Source organism: Aegilops tauschii, chromosome 2 (assembly GCF_002575655.3).
Source record: "Aegilops tauschii subsp. strangulata cultivar AL8/78 chromosome 2, Aet v6.0, whole genome shotgun sequence".
Lineage (NCBI taxonomy): Eukaryota > Viridiplantae > Streptophyta > Magnoliopsida > Poales > Poaceae > Aegilops > Aegilops tauschii.
This window is the reverse complement of record NC_053036.3, coordinates 514,348,595-514,361,338: the sequence shown is the minus strand read 5'-3', so window position 1 is coordinate 514,361,338 and position 12,744 is coordinate 514,348,595.

Genomic DNA, 12,744 nt, shown 5'->3' with positions numbered 1-12,744 from the left:
ATTCACTCATTTTGCTCCTTATGTAGTCTATATTGGAATCTCTAAAAATACTTATATTTAGGAATAGATGGTGTATAAGACATGGGATGCAGCTAACCTCGACGGCAAACAACAACATCGCCCATTGTAGCCCTGTGTAAGTACATGGAAAGCCAATGTTAACTACAACAGGGTTAACATCCACCAAAAATAGCAAATGGTAATAAAACGGCAGCATCTGTAGTGATATCTTCATTTCGAAAGAGTAGCACGGTAGCAAAGGGACGGATTAAAAATGGATACAACTGTTAATTGCAACATGCTTAACAACATCCTAATTCATGTTTTGTAAGTTTGTAGCCATTGAAATACAACTCTTTAAAAATGGAAACAACTGTTAATTGCAACAGGCTTAATGGCCATTGAAACTGGTACTGATAAAAATGCAATTGGCAGAGTTAAACATCATAGGGCAGGTGCTGCCAAAGCAGATAATGGCCAAGTTGTCTATAAAAAGGTAGGGAAAATAGCTCAAACATGTTAGGCATGTTTACTACAACATGCTTAATACATCGGCAGTACAAAACATAGCCATTAATTGCAACTGGTATTGGTAAGATTGAACTGGTGGGTACATACTTGGTAAGTCCTGAGAGGTAGTTGCTGGGGCACTTCATCTTGGCCAGAGCCCGCCCAAAGTCAGCGGCGGCGGAGGCGAGCTGTTCCTCCGGGTCGAAGCATGGATCAGTGCCACTGACATGTGTATCTACAGGCAACCAATAAATGGTAGAAGTTAAACTGCAATTGCACAAATGATGTGAAATACTGTAAGACATGGGATGCAGCTAACCTTGACGGCAAACAACAGCATCGGCCATTATGACCCTGCATAAGTACATGGACAAGCATGTTAAGTACAACAGGGTTAGCATCCACCAAAAATAGAAAGTGGGGCAACATCTCTAGTATATCTTCATTGCGGAGAGTAGCATGGTAGCAAATTGACAGATTAAAAATGGATACAACTGTTAATTGCAATAGGCTTAACAACATCCTAAGTCATGTTTTGTAAGTTTGTAGCCATTGAAATGCAACTGTTTAAAAATGGATTCAACTGTTAATTGCAACAGGCTTAATAGACATTGAAACCGGTACTGATAAAAATGCAATTGGCATAGTTAACCATCACAAGGCAGGTGCTGCCAGAGCAGAGAATGGCCCAGATGTCTATAAAAAGGTAGGGATAGTAGCAAAACGTGTTAGGCATGTTTACTAGAACATGCTTAATACATCGACCGTACAGAACATAGCCATTAATTGCAACTGGTATTGGTAAGATTGAACTGGTGAGTACATAATTGGTAAGTCATGAGAGGTAGTTGCTGGGGCACTTCATCTTGGCCAGAGCTCGCCCAAAGTCAGCGACGGCGGAGGCGAGCTGTTCCTCCGGGTCGAAGCGTGGATCAGTGCCACTGACATGTGTACCTACAGGCAACCAGTAAATGGGTAGAAGTTAAACTGCAATTGCACAAATTATGTGAAATACTGTAAGACATGAGATGCAGCTCACCTCGACAGCAAACACAAGCATCGGCCATTATGACCCTGCGTAAGTACATGGACATGCATGTTAAGTGCAACAGGGTTAGCATCCACTAAAAATAGCAAATGGGCGGCATCTCTAGTGATATCCTGAGTCATGTATTGTAAGTTTGTTGCTGGTATTGGTGAAATTGAGCTAGACACGGTAATATTTGAATATCACACACTGTGTAGTACTGAAATAAACAAGGCACGAACCTGCTTAATACATCAACCGTACAAATCATAGCCGTTGCAAGTGGTATTGGTAAGATTTAGCTGGTCAGATCTTACCTGTTAAGTCCTGGGGGGTAGTCGCTGGGGGACTTCATCTGGGCCAGAGCCTGCACCATGTCGGCGGCGGCGGAGGAGGCGAGGTGTTCATCCGGGTCAACACGCACAACGGCCATCGCGCTATGGACCGCCATCAGCTCCTGGCAGGGGGGATTTGGAGGCATGAGGATGTTTCGCAGGCGCCATTTAAGCAATCAGGCCGGGGACGTGATAGAGATCGGTGGGTTACCTGACTGGATCCGAGCAGAACATAGATGTGGTTGAAGCTGTGGTTGCGGCGGCGGCGGTTTGAGATGCCGATAGGGGGAGGCGCGAGGGAGGGGGGATACTGAGGGGAAGGGGATGTGGTTGGAGGAATAAATTCTGAAATCGCGTGCCTAATGAAAATTTTAGTGCATAATTTGAAACTTGGGCGGGGGAAACACACAACACAGACGAAGCGCGTAAAATACTCGTGTGCGAGAAAAAAGAAAGTTGGCAGATCCCGTCTCCAAAAAAATGTACACGTGTACTTGATTTTTTTTGGTCAATGGTACGCCTGGTTTATTAGGAAATATCGCACAGGTAACTGACTTATGGGTCATTAACGCAAAAAACGCAGACGGGTACGACATAGAAACCGTGTGTTTTGTGATCTTCTAGTGATTAACGCAAAAAAACGCACACGGGCACACATGCTAATCAACGCTCAAAGCACTCAAAGGATGCTCTTACCGACATTGTACGTTAATACTGCAAACTTAAAGTACTACTGGTAATTTGCTCTAATACTACAAACTTAAACTACTTCTCACATGCTGCCATCAGGGCATGCTGGCCAGACGCCGGCGTTCTCCTTCCCGGCCTTGTAGGCGGCAGCCCACCGTGCTTCGATCTCCGCCAAGCTCTCCTCACCACGGCGTGCGGCCTCTTTTTTCTTGCGGCGGCGGGACTCTCTTTTCTTGACTGCTTTCTGCCTTTTCCGCTCCTTCTATGCGGCTTTGGCCGCCTCTAGATCCACCACCCTTTCGGCCATGGCAGCCTCAAAGTCCACCCATGTAACTGCCTGGCCGCCGGCGGCGATGAGCTCGGCGCGGCGAGATGCCATCGCTTCCTTACCATGTGTGCAGTCGCGGGCGGCGAGGAACGCGGCGCGGCGGGATGCCATCGCTTCCTTACCAGTTACTATGCGCCGCGGTGCCATGGACGACGCCTGGAGACAGCTCTGGGACGGAGGGGCCGGGCAGCCGTACAGTGCGGTGGTATTCAAGAGCTCAACCACAAACAACAACAACAAAAATTTGGATTCCCTTACAATTTTGCTCGTTCATTATCGCACACAGTTCATCTCCGTCGCTTCCGGAAACAGTGTGCACTGAGCCTATTGTGTGTTGCGTTATGATTGGCCAGAACCCAGCCACGCGGATCGCACATGTGCACTGTTGGATGCGCCCCGATCAAACGGCAATCCACGTCCCTCACATCACACCCGTGCACCTGTAGCTGGATTGGATTTATATGCGCTAAATGCCTAGAAAATGCACATAATCCCCTAAATATGGTAAATGAGCCCGGAAAAATGCCAAATTTGAACACGGTGATTTGCAGGGTGTATGTTCGTCATAGAAAAAAACTCCAGGGCAAAGAACGAAGAAAATTTGGATTCCCCTTCAACCTTGAGGATTTCCCTTTCGAAAGCATGGAACTTCCTCGGTGATGGTTCGATTTATGAAGGGCGTGCATGACAACATAAGCCAAACCTTCTCAAATTTTTACCAAGGCATGGTGAGGTCATACCATTGCACCTTGCCAGGCGTCATGTTTTCTAAGAATTTATTTCATTTTTTATAGTTGAAAAACCCAAGAAATAGACATTTGTGGTTGACTATTGCCACACATTTAATTGAAATATCCGTCCATTCCTTGTAAAAGGCATGAGAATTTACTAAATGGCATGAGCATGGTTTTCTAGGCCGTTCTTGTGGACCCTTTCATGCATCGATTGTTTGAACTTGAATTATGCGCATTAATGCCTAGGAAATGCACGTAATCCCCCAAATATGGCAAATGAACCCGGAAAAGTGCCAAATTTGAACAAAGTGATTTGCAGGTTGTATGTTCATCGTAGAAAAAAACTCGTGGACAAAGGACAAAGGAAATTTGGACCCCCCTTCCAATCTTGGTGATTTCCCCCTTGAAACCATGAAACTTCCTCGGTGATGGTTCGATTTATGAAAGGCGCGCATCACGACATAAGAAAAACATTCTCCAATTTTTACCAGGGCATGGTGAGGCCATACCATGGCACCAAGCCAGGCGTCATGTTTTCCAACCATGTGTTTCATTTTTTGTATAGTTGTTAACCGAGTAAACGACGCGTTTATGGTTGACTATTGCCACACATTTCCTTGAAATATCTGCCCATTCCTTGTAAAAGGCATGAGAATGTGCTAAATAACACGAGCATGGTTTTCCAGACTGTTCTTGTGCACCTTTTCATGCACCGATTGTTCGAATTTGAATTATGTCCATCAATGCCTAGAAAATGCACATAATCCCCTAAATATTGTAAATGAGCCCGAGAAAATGTCAAATTTGAACACGTTGCATTTGAGGCGGTATGTTGATAATTGGAAAAAAACTTAATGACAAACTAGGACGGAAATTAGGATTCCCCTTCAATCTTGGGGATTTTCCCTCTCGAAAGCATGGAACTTCCTCGGTGATGGTTCGACTTATGAAGGGCGTGCATGACAACATAGGCCAAACCTTCTCATTTTTTACTAGGGCATGGTAAGGTCATACCATGGCACCATGCCAAGCGTCATGTTTTTAAGCATTTATTTCATTTTTTCTATAGTTGAAAACCCAACAAACAAACATTTGTGGTTGACTATTGCCACACATTTCATCGAAATATCTGTCCATTCCATGTAAAAGGCATGAGAATGTGCTAATTAACACGAGCATGGTTTTCCAGACCGTTCTTGTGCACCTTTTCATGCACCGATTGTTCGAATTTGAATTATGTCCATTAATGCCTAGAAAATGCACATAAGCCGCTAAATATTGTAAATGAGCCCGGGAAAATGTCAAATTTGAACACGTTGCATTTGAGGCGGTATGTTGATCGTTGGAAAAAACTTAATGACAAACTAGGACGGAAATTAGGATTCCCCTTCAATCTGGGGGATTTTCCCTCTCGAAAGCATGGAACTTCCTCGGTGATGGTTCGATTTATGAAGGGCGTGCATGACGACATAAGCCAAACCTTCTCAAATTTTTACCAGGGCTTGGTGAGGTCATACCATGGCACCATGCCAGGCGTCATGTTTTTTAAGCATTTATTTCATTTTTTCTATAGTTGAAAACCAAACAAACAAACATTTGTGGTTGACTATTGCCACACATTCATCGAAATAGCTGTCCATTCCTTGTAAAAGGCATGATAATTTACTAAATGGAACGAGCATGGTTTTCTAGGCCGTTCTTGTGGATTGATTGTTTGAACTTGAATTATGCGCATTAATGCCTAGGAAATGCACATAATCCCCTAAATATGGCAAATGAACCCGGAAAAGTGCGAAATTTGAACACGGTGATTTGCAGGTTGTATGCTCATCGTAGAAAAAAACTCGTGGACAAAGGACAAAGGAAATTTGGATCCCCCTTCAATCTTGGTGATTTCCCCCTCGAAACCATGAAACTTCCTCGGATGATGGTTCGTTTTATGAAAGGCACGCATCACGACATAAGGAAAACATTCTCCAATTTTTACCAGGGCATGGTGAGGCCATACCATGGCACCACACCAGGCGTCATGTTTTCCAACCATGTGTATCATTTTTTGTATAGCACGAGCATGGTTTTCCAAACCGTTCTTGTGCACCTTTTCATGCATCGATTGTTCGAATTTGAATTATGTGCATAATTAATGCCTAGAAAATGCACACAATCCCCTAAATATGGTAAATGAGTTCGGAAAAATGTCAAATTTGAACACGTTTCATTTGAGGCGGTATGTTGATCGTTGGAAAAAAAACTGAAAGACAAACTAGGACGGAAATTTGGATTCTCCTTCAATCTTGGTGATTTCCCTCTCGAAAGCATTGAACTTCCTCGGTGATGGTTCGATTTATGAAGGGCGTGCATGACGACATAAATCAAACTTTCTCAGCTTTTAACCAGGGCACGATGAGGCCATACCATGGCACCATGCCAGCCGTCATGTTTTTCAAGCACATATTTCATTGTTCTATAGTTGATAACCCAGTAAATGACGCGTTTGTGGTTGACTCCGTTGAAATCTCTGCCCATTCCTTGTAAAAGGCTTGAGAAATTACTAAATACCACGAGTATGGTTTTTCCAGACCGTTCTTGTGCACCCTTTCATGCACCAATTGTTTGAATTTGAATTACGTGCATTAATGCCTACAAAATGCACATAATCCCCTAAATATTGTAAATGAAGCCGGAAAAGTGTCAAATTTGAACACGGTGATTAGCAGGGTTTATGTTCATCGTAGAAAAAAACTTATGGATGAAAGACAAAGGAAATTTGGATTCCATTCAATCTCGGTGATTTAATATCGCACACGGTTCATCTCCGTCGCCTCTGCGAACCGTGTGTGTTCACTCACACATGCAAAAGGAAAGGAAAACCCTCGCCCACTTCGTCCCCACTCACTCGCCGCGGACCCCTCCGCAACTCTGCACCCTAAGCTCGACGGCTGTTGGCGGCGGCCGTAGGTCGCGCTCCAAACGGCACCGGATTTCGCCTCCACCACTTTCTGCCGCCTATCTGCATCGACATTCTAGACTCTGGTCGACTGGGTTTTCTGCGGGATTGGGCCGGGGATTTTTCTCATGGAGAAGGTAATCAACTTAATTAGCAAAATATTCACTCATCTCTTATCGAAGTCCGTCCGTCGCTGTTAATCAACCGGCGGAAATCGCCGTGGAATCATTTTTGTTCTAGCTGATTCGTGGGTGTTCATTCATGTGTGCATAGTGCGAGCACAAATCGGGCAACTGTGGTCGTGGCCAGTCGGAAACGAAGTTCTATCTCACCATTCCGGATGACTTCAGGGAGCGCTCGGTATGTTCAATCTCAACCTACCACGGTCGGCATGGCCTAAATTTGTGAACATATATCGTCTGTTGCTACATTATCTATATATTTGCATCAAATCTTTGTTACATTATATATTTTTAATTCTATATTTTTGTACTTTGCTTGCATCTATATATGGATATGTTCTATCAGTTACTCCCATATTTGCATCTTGCTAGGTTATTTCAATATATCTAATTTACGATCTTAATTTTCATTTCAAGCAGTAAATCCCTTGCTTTGCAAGAACATGAGTAGAAGGAAATCTTGGGCTTTACTTTGCTGATGACTCCCAGGATGTCATATTGACAACGCAACATGGATTTACAATGATGGTTAGCGTAAAACTTGATAAAGATGGTCACTCTTATTTTAATGCGGACCTTTGGAGAAAAATGTCTAAGTGTTATGAACTGAAAGCTGGCAATAAAATTCTAGTGCGTGCACCACAACCTGGTCTAATTAACATGGATGTTTACTTCCCCAACGTCATCAGCCCATCAAAGTCTGATCGAGGTTAGTGTCCTTTCAACTTTCTTCATGCTGTCATATTACTATTTAAGCAACCAATTGTGATATCATATTCTGACTCCGTTCCTAGGCAGTAACAAATTCTGTTTACCAATTTATGCGCACTGTATATTCTTCTGCCATGTTCTGAATAAATAATACTTTTCCACCTTTTAAGCAGGATATGTTGGATGCATAGTGAATGATCTCTATGTTACTAAGCGTACCAAATTTCACTGGAAGGACTTGAAGCATGTCATAAACTTTGTTGATAATCTGACAGAATAGCACAGCGTATGAACGCTGGATTTTGGATGGGATTAATTAGACCTAAGGTGCACACACCGAACAAGACCAATTGTGTGCACAAAGCGCTGGTAAAAAGTCTTACTTTAATGTTGATGCTCATAAACTATATATATCTTCAATGATATGCTACAATTGTTTTTTATTCTACATGTCAACAGAAATTGCCCCCTGTAGCTGTCCCTGGATCGATTTCCCGGCGTGGTCGAATTACACTTGTGCCTGCTAATAACGCCAAAGTGATTGCAAGGTACTGCATTTCCCGCAAAAATGGAACCATTCAAATTAACAAGTTCTCGCTTCTCGTGGCAATGCATCCATATTGGAAAATTGGAGACACTATTCTACTCCTGCTCTACCAAGGCACGGGAGGGCTCTTCCTTTTCATTGACGAGATGCCGAGTCGCCGTGATCAAGCTGCTTCCAGTGGATAGTTGTGGTTGTTGGCCCTCAGCCTCTTAAAATGTGCTAGCTGTTACTATATATGTTAAGTATGTAGATATGGACCATATGGTTGTTGGCCCTTAGCCTCTTAAAATGTGATAGTTGTTACTATGTTAAGTATGTAGATATGGACCATATGGTTGTCAAAACCGTGTTACGAAGATCCTCCTTTTGTCGAATAGTGTAACCACTATATATATGTTACTCAAATGCTGTTACCCAAGTTCATAAATTTTCATGGAAAGTATTAGTATCGTACACAGTTCATTGAGTTCAAGTGTGTGCCCGATGTCCAGAAGGCATTTGCATATTAACTGTCCATATTGCAAATTCACACACATGTTCACATAAGGAAACATATGTGTAACATACTAATCATCGCACACGAGTACTCGCAGATGCATCGTGTGCGATACTCCTAGCCACCGCAAGCAACTAGTTTGCATTTTTCAAAGTTGTTTGTACACATAGAATCACACACGAAGTAACTGTATTGACCATCTGTGTTGTAACTTCTCATCGCAAATAGTTTATCCGAGTCGGCTGTTTGCCACGTATCACACACATCTTGTTTACATGACTCGTTTGTGTTCTTTTGGCTCATCGCAAACAGTTCATCCATGTGAATTGTATGCTGCATATCACACACATCTTGTTAAGTTGAACCGTTTCTGTTGTGTTCCCTAATCGAAAACAGTTCATCCGAGTTAACCGTATGACATATATCGCACACACATTGATATGGCTGCCCGTTTTTGTTGTTCTACCTCATCGCAAATAGTTCGAATGGATTAACCGTGTGTCCTGCATCGCACACACATTGTTATGGCTGCCCGTTTCTGTTGTTCTACCTCATCGCAGATAGTTTGAATGGATTAACCGTATGCCCTTCATCGCACACGCAACTAAAACCTAAACCGTGTTGGATGCATACATCATCGCAAACGTTTTGCACCCTTTTTATGGTTTTTTACACCATCGTTTGCGATTATTGCATCGCACATAGTTTCGGCAAAGGGTCTCTGATCGTAGTGTCGCGTTAGCAGTCTCCTACAGTAGTGATATGATCAACATAGTGATGTTCACCATTGAAAACTACTCCATCTCACGTGATGATCGGACATGGTTTAGTTGATATGGATCACGTGATCACATAGGTGATTAGAGGGATGTCTATCTAAGTGGGAGTTCTTAAGTAATATGATTAATTGAACTTTAATTTATCATGAACTTAGTCCTGGTAGTACTAGCATATCTATGTTGTAGATCAATAGCTCGCGATGTAGCTCCCCGTTTATTTTTTATATGTTCCTAGAGAAATATAAGTTGAAAGATGATAGTAGCAATGATGCGGACTAGGTCCGTGATCTGAGGATTATCCTCATTGCTACACAGAAGAATTATGTCCTTGATGCACCGCTAGGTGACAGACCTATTGCAGGAGTATATGCAAACGTTGTGAATGTTTGGCAAGCTCGATATGATGACTACTTGATAGTTTAGTGCACCATGATTTATGGCTTAATACCGGGACTTCAAAAACGTTTTGAATGTCATGGAGCATATAAGATGTTCCAAGAGTTGAAATTAATATTTCAAACTCATGCCCGTGTCGAGAGGTATGAGACCTCTGACAGTACTTTGCCTACAAGATGGAGGAGAATAGCTCAACCAGTGAGCATGTGCTCAGATTGTCTGGGTACTACAATTGCTTGAATCAAGTGGGAGTTAATCTTCCAGATAAGATAGTAATTGACAAAGTTCTCTAGTCACTATCACCAAGTTACTAGAACTTAGTGATGAACTATAATATGCAAGGGATGACGAAAGTAATTCCCAAGCTCTTCGTGATGCTGAAATCAGCGAAGGTAGGAATCAAGAAATATCATCAAGTGTTGACGGTTTACAAGACCACTAGTTTCAAGAAAAGGGCAAAGGGAAAGAAAGAGGAACTTCAAAGAAGAATAGCAAGCAAGTTGCTGCTCCCATGAAGAAGCCGAAAGCTAGACCCAAGCCTGGAACTGAGTGCTTCTACTGCAAAGGAAATGGTCACTGGAAGTTGAACTGCCCTAGATACTTGGCGGATAAGAAGGATGGCAAAGTGAACAAAAGTATATTTGATATACATGTAATTAATGTGTACTTTACTAGTGTTTATAGCAACCCCTCAGTATTTGATACTGGTTTAGTTGCTAAGAGTAGTAACTAAAACAGGAGTTGCAGAATGAACACATACTAGTTATGGGCGAAGGGACGATGTGTGTTGGAAATGATTCCAAGGTTGATAAGATCACCATCGCACACTCCCTCTACCTTCGAGATTAGTGTTGGACCAAAATAAATGTTATTTGGTGTTTGCGCTGAGCATGAATATGATTGGATCATGTTTATTGCAATACGGTTATTCATTTAAGTCAAAGAATAATTGTTGTTCTGTTTACATTAATAAAACCTTCTATGGTCATACACTTAATATAAATGGTTTATTGAATGTCGATCGTAATGATACACATATTCATAATATTGATGCCAAAAGATGCAAAGTTGATAATGATAGTGCAACATATTTGTGGCACTATCGTTTAGGTCATATTGGTGTAAAGTGCATGAAGAAACTCCATGCCGATGGGTTTTTGGAATCACTTGATTATGAATCAGTTGATGCTTGCGAACCATGCATCATGGGCAAGATGACTAAGGCTCCATTCTCCGGAACAATGGAGCGAGCAACAGACTTGTTGGAAATAATACATACTGATGTATGCGGTCCGATGAGTGTTGAGGCTCGTGGCGGGTATCGTTATTTTCTGAACTTCACAGATGATATGAGCAGATATGAGTATATCTACTTAATGAAACATAAGTCTGAAACATTTGAAAAGTCCAAAGAATTCCAGAGTGAAGTGGAAAATCATTGTGACAAGAAAATAAAGTTTCTACGATCTGATCGCGGAGGCGAATATTTGAGTTACGAGTTTGGTCTTCATTTAAAACAATGTGGAATAGTTTCACAACTCACACCACCTGGAACACCACAGTGTAATGGTGTGTCCGAACATCGTGACCGTACTCTATTAGATATGGTGCGATCCATGATGTCAGTTAACGATTTACCACTATCGTTTTAGGGTTATGCATTAGAGACAGCTGCATTCACGTTAAATAGGGCACCATCTAATCCGTTGAGATGACATCGTATGAACTATGGTTTAGCAAGAAACCTAAGCTGTCGTTTCTTAAAGTTTGGGGTTGTGATGCTTATGTGAAAATGTTTCAGCCTGATAAGCTCAAACCCAAATCGGAGAAGTGCGTCTTCATAGGATACCCAAAAGAAACTGTTGGGTACACCTTCTATCACAGATCCGAAGGCAAGTTCTTTGTTGGTGAGAGTGGATACTTTCTAGAGAAGGAGTTTCTCTCGAAAGAAGTGAGTGGGAGGAATGTAGAACTTGATGAGGTAATTGTACCTTCTCCCAAATTGGAAAGTAGTTCATCACAGAAATCAGTTCCAGTGATTCCTACACCAATTAGTGAGGAAGTTAATGATGATGATCGTGAAACTTCAGATCAAGTTACTACCGAACCTCGTTGGTCAACCAGAGTACGATCCGCACCAGAGTGGTACGGTAATCCTGTTCTGGAAGTCATGTTACTTGACCATGACAAACCTACGAACTATGAGGAAGTGATGATGAGCCCAGATTCCACAAAATAGCTTGAGGCCATAAAATCTGAGATGAGATCCATATATGAAAACAATCTATGGACTTTGATTGACTTGCCCGATTATCGGCGAGCCATTGAGAATAAATGGATCTTCAAGAGGAAGATGGACGCTGATAGTAGTGTTACTATCTACAAAGCTCGAATTGTCGCAAAAGGTTTTCGAGAAGTTCAAGGTGTTGAATACGATCAGATTTTCTCACTCGTATCGATGCTTAAGTCTGTCCGAATCATATTAGCAATTGCCACATTTTATGAAATCTGGCAGATGGATAACAAAACCGCATTCCTTAACGGATTTATTAAGGAAGAGTTGTATATGATGCAACCAGAAGGTTTTGTCAAATCCTAAAGGTGCTAACAAAATATGCAAGCTCCAGCGATCCATCTATGGATTGGTGCAAGCATCTCGGAGTTGGAATATACGCTTTGATGAGTTGATCAAAGCATATAGTTTTATACAGACTTGCGGTGAAGCCTGTATTTACAAGAAAGTGAGTGGGAGCACTACAGCCTTTCTGATAAGTATATGTGAATGACATATTGATGATCAGAAATGATGTAGAATTTTCTGGAAAGCATAAAGGAGAGTTTGAAAGGAGTTTTTCAAAGAAAGACCTCGGTAAAGCTGCTTACATATTGAGCATCAAGATCTATAGAGATAGATCAAGACGCTTGATAAGACTTTCGACAAAGTATATACCTTGACAAGATTTTGAAGTAGTTCAAAATGGAACAGTTAAAGGAGGAGTTCTTGCTTGTATTGCAAGGTGTGAAATTGAGTAAAGACTCAAAACCGACCATGACAGAAAATA